The sequence below is a fragment of the Zonotrichia albicollis genome, chromosome 37 (genome assembly GCF_047830755.1).
Source record: "Zonotrichia albicollis isolate bZonAlb1 chromosome 37, bZonAlb1.hap1, whole genome shotgun sequence".
Taxonomy (NCBI): Eukaryota; Metazoa; Chordata; class Aves; order Passeriformes; family Passerellidae; genus Zonotrichia; species Zonotrichia albicollis.
This window is the reverse complement of record NC_133855.1, coordinates 1812462-1821464: the sequence shown is the minus strand read 5'-3', so window position 1 is coordinate 1821464 and position 9003 is coordinate 1812462.

The window sequence follows — 9003 nt, the reverse complement described above, 5'->3', positions numbered from 1 at the left end:
AAAGCTTAGGACTTGGGCCATGGCTGAGGAACCTTGTGATCTATGCTATAGGACTGCTGGGTGTAATTTTACTGTTTTTGCTTATTTTGCCTTGTATCTTTAATTGTATTCAAAACATGGTCAGCCGTACAATAGCAAAAACCTGGCAAACTAATCTCCTTGCTCAAGAAGAAAACGGGGGAAATGTGGAGGGTTTTATTAATAGTTGGTTAGTTGAGAAAGGCCATGCTGACATAATTCCGCTGGTTAAGCTGAGAGAGGAAGTCAGCAGTCAGCAAGCTGAAAGGAGATGTCAGCAATTAGCAATCAGTGAACTTGCTGCAACATGAGGATAGGGAGTAGAGATTATTCCTGAATATATCCTGAGAATATGTAGAAAGTATCAAAAGTAGAACCATAGGAATGCAGAAGTAGGTGTAGCTGCTGATATGTAACTAACCAATCCTGAGCTCAACTTTTCCAATATGCATGAAGTTCATTATGAACTGCATTTAACCCGCCGTACTGATCAATAAAATTGGGCCTGTGATGATCAATGGATGTCCTGGTCTCCTTCCTTTGTCACCTTTCTCTTTCAGCCCTTGAACACCTGACAGAGGACACCAGCAGTGCTGTGTCGGATCTGGCACATCAAACATTGTATGTCCTCCAGGCACTGCAGAGGGAGCGATATTCCATCTTCCAGAGGGTGCAAGAACATCTCCGCTGGGCATGGAGGACATGGCCTCGTCTGTCCAGGCTCGGCTGGCTGCGCTGCTGGAGCTCTGCTGAGTGCTGATGCCTCTTTCTGCTGAGGCCACCCGAGTCAGCGGGAATTTTCCATTTCTTTGAGATTGTTCTTTTCTTTTTTTTGTTTTTTCATTAGTATATGAATATAGAGTGTGTTATAATACACAGACTCCCAGGAGCTTTCTTTTGCTGCGCAGGGTCTGCATGGCATAGGGGAAGAGGGGGAAAAGGGTGCCATGGCTCAGCAAGATGCCCAGGTGTGCAGTGTTGCAGAGGAAATGGCCAGAAGCCCCTTGGCCTATGGTGGTTCTGCTGAAGCCTTTGTGCTGGTGACAGAGCGGCTGGGCAGGGGCCGGGGCTGCGGGGATCCCTGCCAGAGCGGTGCCCAAAGATGGCCACAAGCCCTGTGCCAGGCAGGAAGCGCCATCCGTGTCCTCCTGCCCGTGTGCTGCTGGCTGCCTTGCTGAGGGCTCCCAGGTGCCCCTGGATGGGGCTGCTCTGGAGCTGCTGTGGGGCTGCGGCGCTGCTGCCGGGCAGCTTGGCTGTGCTGGGGCAGAGCCTGAGGGGACGGGGCCATGAAGGGAGGACGGGCTGGGAAACCCTGACAGGACACAGCAGTGGGAAGGCACGATGGGGATGTGTGAGGGAGTGGTGGCTGTAACGTTGGCTGGGGGTAGTGGGTTGGAGACAGAGAGAGTACTCACCCCTATGTTCATGTTGCAAACAGAGAGCATTTATTCTTAAGCCCTTCCTGCTAAAGGGCCTTTGAAAAACCCAGGCTGGATAATTTCATTGCTCTGATATCCATGCATTGTCAGATTCTGCCCAGTGAAATGCTGCAGCCCTGGAAGAGATGTGACTGCGCGAGGCCCCTGGCAGTCAAACCAGGGCTGGTACATTCACACAGCCCGAGCCAGCCTGCACTGTGACACATGGCCACAGAGTGCAAGGCACAGCTCCAGGTGCTCCCCAGGAACCTCAGCTCTGGGAGCACTGTCTGCCCCAAGCTCCAGGGGCTGCAGTGGGAGCCCGGCTGGGCTCTGCCCTGGGGCCATCCTGCAGGGACAGCTGGGAACAGGGAGCATTGCCTTGCCACAAACAGCCAAGCCAGGGCTGCAGGGCAGCTGCTCCAGCCCGGACTGCACTGTTGTGTGCTGTGCTCTGGGGCTGGGGCTCCCTGCACAGGGCACTGGACTGTTGTGCCACAGGAGACAGAGAAGCTTTAGCTTCACCCTAACTGAGGGGGGTTCGTGGGCTGGGAAGAGTGGGGAGGCTCAAGAGGATTCACAGAGCTCATCCTGCAGCAAGGATGAGGAAAAGGGAGTGGGAGCTCAGCAGCGAGGAGAGCTGAGGGCTGGAGAGTGGCTCTGAATGACACTAAAATCCCACTGGACCTCTGAGACATTGCTGCTCCTCAACCACTGACAGGATGAGTCCCTAAGTCTGGGGCTCAGCCTTCCTTGTGGTGAGGAGCACCAAGGAAGGCAACAGTGTGATAGAGACTGCGATGGGCTGGGAACTCACTGGGGGAAAAGAGGGAGCAGTTGGGAAGTAAAAGGAGGGTGGGAGAGAGAACTGTTCGGAGAAGGGCTGAGCTACAGCTTGAGCAAACTGAGAAATGTCATTTGGGGTCATGCCAGATTGATTTCCTTTCAGAAGTTATTGAACAATTTTTTTTTGGGGGGGGGGTGTCATGTTTTCCCTTGGAGGTGTACACTCTGCAAACTTGAGATGTGCTGCCAAAATGCTCAAGCAAGTGCTGCAGGTCACACCATTTCTTCTTTGGCTGATTCTGGCCCGGTGCTGAGCTCCAGCAGAGCCCTGGCAGAGCCCAGAGCAGCCTCAGCACCCGCCGAGCCCGGCTGCAAGGAGAGAAAGCAGAAACCGCCCGTGAGCTGAGGGCTCCTGTGCCCTTGTCCCAGCTGCCCGTGGTGCCCAGGCCATGCTCAGAGCGGTGCCCAGAGCTGCCCATCCCTGCTGCCTTTGGCACAGAGCAGGAGGGCAGGACGTGTGCCCAGCCTGCAGCCAGCCAGGGCATATGTGACGGTGGTCAAAGGGGTCTTTGCATGTGGGAAGGGACGAGGATTTGACTCCATATTTCAGAAGGCTTGATTTATTATTTTATTATATATATTTGTCATGGTTTGACATTGGCACAAAGCCAGTGCCCCCATGAAAATACACTCTCCCTGTTTTCTGCTGTGAGATGTGACCAGGAATAAGTAAAGCAGGCCCCCACTTAGAAATAAAGAAAAGAAAACTTTATTAACGACACTACAAGTAAAAAGAAATACACAGGGAAAATGAAAACCTTCCAAAAACATTTCCTACTCCCCCCACCAAATTTCCAATATATCCATCCTTCAGATCACCAACTCTCAGTGCATCATGACCCTTTAGACAATCAATTCTCTGTTCATCAAGAGGAGAGGAGTCCTTTTTGTGCCATAGGTTTCCCCAGGAAACACCGTCAAAACCTCGTGTTTGGTACGCTGGCAGTTTATATACAGACGCAAACAGGATGGGGCTGCTTTGATCAGCATCTAGAGCTTTTTATGTTTTCAGCATCAGTCTCATTACATGGTTATGACAATGGAAAGATGCATACAGCTCGCTGACCAGGCAGCAGACCAAAGAAACTTAATGTTTCCACATAACATAAATGCATCTAAGCCAATTACATAGAGCAAAAGCATACCGACAGTAGTTCTATCCAATCATCTTAAACACATGTAGCTTTGGTTAAAACAATAGCAGCCGATTCTCCAACACAATGGCTCGTTTATAAGAGACAACGAATAAAGCTATATTCATCAGCATAACCTCCTAGATATATACTAAATAAACTTGTTGCAACTTAGAAGGCCCATTACACAGCCCTATTGTCTTCACTACAGCTTATATATCTTTTTCTGCTGCTTTAGCACTTCACAATTCTTGCTGTTTCTGTGGCCTGTCCTTTTTACAACCTTCCTAAAACTCTCTGATTTTTATGGATTCCCACACATGTGTTTCCATGTCACTCGTGGCACCGCCTGGAGAACATCTGCCATCGTGACCTCTTCCTTCCATGTCCAGTGCTCTCACCACTGCACACAGACCAGAGCTGCTTCTAGGGTTTTCCTTTTAAGGATGCTTTGTCCCGTTCCAAAAAGAGCACAATGTCTCACTTTCGGGACACCTGCCCCCCCCAAATTTCACCCCCTGGGGCCGAGGTGTCTCAAAACTTAACCCTCTTGGCTTTGAGCCATTGCCTCCCCCTGGATGCAGTCTCTGTGTCACAGGAAACATGGTTCTGTCCAGGGCTATACGAGAAAAGTCCAGCTAAGGCCACTCCATCATCTCTTCTCACCTAAGATTCTTCCCCACTCTTCTGACATCTTTCACTTGCAGGAATTTTCATCACACTTGCCCATTTCTTCCTCTGTTCCATCTCTATCTCTCTTCTAGGAAGGTTATTGTTCTGCAAAGTTTTCATTGTCCAAAATAAGGGTTAAAATCTCGGGCTCAGCCCGCCCAGAACTCCCACAGTGGCCAGACACCTTCTTGCTGCATCCCCCCCTCCCTCCCTTCTCCTTCTCATCCGTGCTGCGGGCACACGTTATCAAGTTTCAAGGTAGCACAGTCACAGACACAGGCTGGCTCTCTCTCTCTCTCTCTCTCTCTCTCTCGCTCTCTCTCTCCTGGGGGTGGGGGGGCTGCCCGATGCCTCTCGGTGCTCTTCCGCTCTTCCACCCTTCCATCCTCGGGGCCAGACCTTCCTCACCTGGCTGCATGGCTTCCCCTCCCCCGCCCAGATGGCAGGGGAGGTCTGACCTTTTTTCCCTGACAGAACCCAAGAGAGCTTCCCCTGGGAGTTCTCTGCTTTTAACTCCTGTGTTCTCAGAGGCGTATCCATGTCCCCAGTGGCCACACCAGGTGCCAATATAAAAATCTGAACACCCATTGGTGTGACGACACCATCCCAAAAACCTCACTTCCTCTCAAACCACAACAATATTTCACTTAAAATTTGTAAAAGCTATATTTTAGCATTGATATATGATCCTTCTAATAAGCTTTGTTCACACCCCTGGCTTACAGAAGAGAAAGTTTAGTGGGACCACAACTTACGTTTCACCTTCTACTCTCTTTATCTCTTTACTTTTAGGCCACCCAAGCCTCCAGATACTAAATTAGCTCAAGTCAGAGGATGCTGCCGTTTGTTGTCGCTGCAGCAGGAATCTGGATGCTCCTCACTGAGCTGCATGCCTTCAGCTGGGTCCTTCCACAGACAAGCCACAAGTTCTTGTCCATGGCCATGGCTATCAGGCATTTGAAGGCATGTGTTTTTTCAACCTGCTGTCACATAGGGAGTCAGTATACCAGAGCATCCAGCTGCTAAAGGATCACGGAAACAAGATCCAGACAGAAGGCAACAGCGACTGGTTCAGTGGACTTTTCAAACATGGGGGATGAAAGGCTGGCTTTCATCTCTAGTTAAGACTGTTTTGTGGGCTTTGTTTATTGTATTCATTGTGTTGGTTATTGTATCCTTTTTTTGCTAAATTCCTTCAAACCTCTATGGCAGGAGCCTTCTTTATAGAAAACAAAAAGGGTGGAGTTGTGAGGACCCAGAAGCCTACCATTGGAACTGTAATACCTCAGGGCAAAGTCACCAAGGTAAAAGAGAGACATCCCTCTGAATGCAATGGTGTCACCCATGGGCATTTGCAGGCTCATGGTGATGCAGCAGTTTTTGTTGGCATCACCCAGTTCAACTGCTGTTTTTTCCTTATATATACTCCTTCTAGAATGTTCTCCCCTCTCTAGTCCCCTATTGGTCATGGCTTACTGCAATGCTCTGCTGCTTTCCCACCCCATATAAAACCCTGTGTCCCCATCCCCATTTTGTCTCCCTCCCTGGACACTCTTCAGCGCAATCCACAGGGTTTAGAATTCCACACAAAGATCCCTCTATAGCCTCGTTCAACAGTAGTTTAAGCAAGTGTGCTCCCAACTCTGGGTGTGCCGTTTGCTCACAGATGCTGGCTGTAGGGAGGCTGCAACACAGGAACTGAGTGCACCAGGGAACCTGGCCTCTAATACAAGACATGAATCCCACAGCCCACCCAAACCAATGCCTTGCATGTCTCTACTTTTTCCTTCTTATCTCACCTCTCATGCCACTTTCCCCATTTTTTCTGTCTGGGAACTTGGCTTCTCTCTCTCCTGTCTGCAGGTTCAACCACACATGTGACCCTGCAGGAACAGCGTGACACACAGGAATGTGGGAGAGGACTCTTTGTCAGGAAGTGTAGCAACAGGACAAGGGGGAATGGCATCAAACTGCATGAGGTGGAAGAGATTTGATGATGGAAAGAAGTTCTTTACTCTCAGGGTTCTTGTCCCTGACGCAGGGACCAGTGCAGAGAGGCTGTGTCTGCCCCATCTCCAGGAACATCCAAGGCCTACCATTCAAGGATTTGATCATTCTGCCATCTCCATCTCCCACTGCGCAGCAGCCCTGAAATTTCAGTGACATCACAGCTCCCAGAGGGTTCCAGGTGGAACGTCCAGGACCTGGAAACGAGCAGAGCAGGCACTTCACCGGCTGCCAAGCATCAGTTGCCACTTGCTGTGTGCTCTGCCCCTGACTGCTGAGGTGTTGCTGCTGCCTGGGCTTTTCCTGCTGCCTGCTCTGGAGCACCGATCCCAGCAGGATGTGCACTGCTGTGCCAGTGGAGGTACAGTGCCATTCCAGGCAGGAATGCGGGCAGGGTGAGGATGGCCTGGCTTGGCTTTTGTCTCTGGAACAATGCGGGCTCAGGGCAGTGCAGAGCAGGCTGGGAAGCAGAGCCCAGGGCCTCTGGAGGCTCCAAGGCTTAAAGATCAGCCCCTGCAGCAGCCCAGATGCTGGTGGCCCAGTTGCCAAGGCTGTGGTGGCCTTGAGAATGTGCAGGTGGATTTTGCAAGGCTGTGGCCTGCTGGCGGCTCTGGGCCCAGGAGTCCCTGTGGCTGCAGCAGGAAGGGTGGCTGAAGGTTTGCTGCCTGCTTTGGTGGCATGGCTGCAGGGGCCAGTGCTGTAAGAGCCCCCTGGGTGAGAGCTGGTGATATGCAGATCCTAGGAGACCATTGTGACCCTGAGCAACCTCGTGGAACCAAGGGGCCATTGTGACACAGCAAGGCCTGGTGGAACCTTGGGTCCATTGTGACACTGCAGAACCTCACGGAACCAAGGTGACCATGTTCTACTGCGGAACCTCATGGAAGAAAGGGTCCATGGTGACACCTCAGAACCAAGGAGACTGCTGCTGGCAGTGTGAGAGCTCATGGAACCACAAGTCCATTGTGACACAGTAAGGCCTGATGGAACCAAGGGTCCCTTGTTAAACTGTGTGGCCTCATGGAACCATGAGCCATTGTGACACAGCGTGGCCACATGGAGCCAAGGGGCCGCTGTGACACTGCAGATCCAAGGAGACCATTGGGACTGAGGAACCTCATGGAACCAAGAATCCATTGTTCCACTGTGGGGCCCTGGGGAACCAAGGGGAGCATAGAGACATTGTGGGGCCTCATGGAACAATGGAGACTGTTCTGGCCCTTTGGGACCCACTGGAAGCACGGGGCCATTAGAGCATGGCAGGGCCTGGTGTAATCAAGGGCACTGCAGTGAACACTGTGGGTGTCCATGGAATGAAGGGTCCATTCTGACACCCTGGGACCAAGGATTCCATTGTGACACTCTGGGGCATCATGGAATCCAAGGTCCATTGTGACACAGCAGGGCGTCATAGAACCTGGAGGTCATTTTTACACTTGGAGGCCTCGTGGAACCAAAGGGCCATTGTGGCACTTCAGGGCCCTGTGGTGCCAAGGGGACCATAGTGACACTGTGGGGCTCCATGAAACCAATAGTCTGTTGTGACGCTGCAAGGCCTTATGGCATCATGGAGACCATTGTGACACTCCAGATGTCATGGAAGCAAGGAACCATTGTGACACTCTGGAGTCTTGGCAGGCCAAGGGGCAGTTGTCACACTGTGTGGCACCATGAAACCAAGAAGTCCATTGTGACTCTCCAGGGCCCCATGGAACTAAGGATCCATGGATCAGTGTATGACCGCATGGAACCAAAGGTCCATTGTGACATTGTGGGGCCTCATGGAATCATGAAGGCCATGATGACACTTGGAGGCCTCATTGAATCAAGGGGCTCTGCAGGGCCTCATGGAACCAAGGAGACCCTTCTGACACTGTGAGTCCCCATGGAACCAAGGGACCATTGTGACACTGCAGCCCCAAGGAGACCCCTGTGACACTGCCAGGCCTCATGGAAGCAAGGGACCATTGTGACACTGTGAAGCCCCATGGAAACAAGAGGCCAGTGTGACACATCTGGGCCTGACAAAACAAAGGATCCAGTATGACACCACGTCTGTGACCCTGCAGAGCCCCATGGATCCTAAAGAACAGGGAACAGGTCTGATTGGCTTGGCCTGACTGCTCCAACTGCCCTTGGCATGTCAAGGGTCTCTTCTCATGTACCCTGAAACCCTGGGGCTCTGAGCTTTGCTTCAAATGGAAAAGAACTGCTCTTCTCATTCAAGCATCCATGGCCAAAATGGGATTCCCCCTCCAACCTTCCCAATATACAGGGATTGTTCCCAGACAAAAGCTGCCATTACCAACAAGTCTGGCTGCCTTTGGCTTCCTGAGAGCTCGGTCTCACCTGCCTTCAAACTGGGGCTCAGTGCTTTCCTTCCTATGGAAAAGAAACATCCTTTCTCAAGGGGCCCATGGCTGAAATTGGGATTCCACCTCCAAAAGTCCTATATGTAATGCCTGCTCCTATACATAATCTGCCATTACAGAGAGGTCTGGCTGGCCTTGGCCTCCTGAGGGCCGGCTCTCACCTGCCTTCCAAACACAGAGGCTCTGTGCTTTCCTTTCTGTGGAGAAGAACTGGCCTTCTCCAGGGAGAAGTGGCTGAAATTGAGATTCCACATTCATAATTTCAAAAACCAAGGGTTACTTCCAGACAAAGCTGCCAAGAGAGACAGATCTGTGTGTCCTTGGCCTCTGATCACTGCAGTTCATCAGCCCCTGAAACACTGGGGATCTGTGGTTTCCTTTCTGTGGGGACCACTGTGACACTGTGGGGCCCCACGAAACCAAAGGGCCACTGTGACCCTGCAGGGCCTCATGCAAGCACGGGGCCATTGGGATACTACAGAAGCAAGGGGAACATTTTGACACTGCAGGGCCTTGTGGAGCCAAGGTAAGATGGAA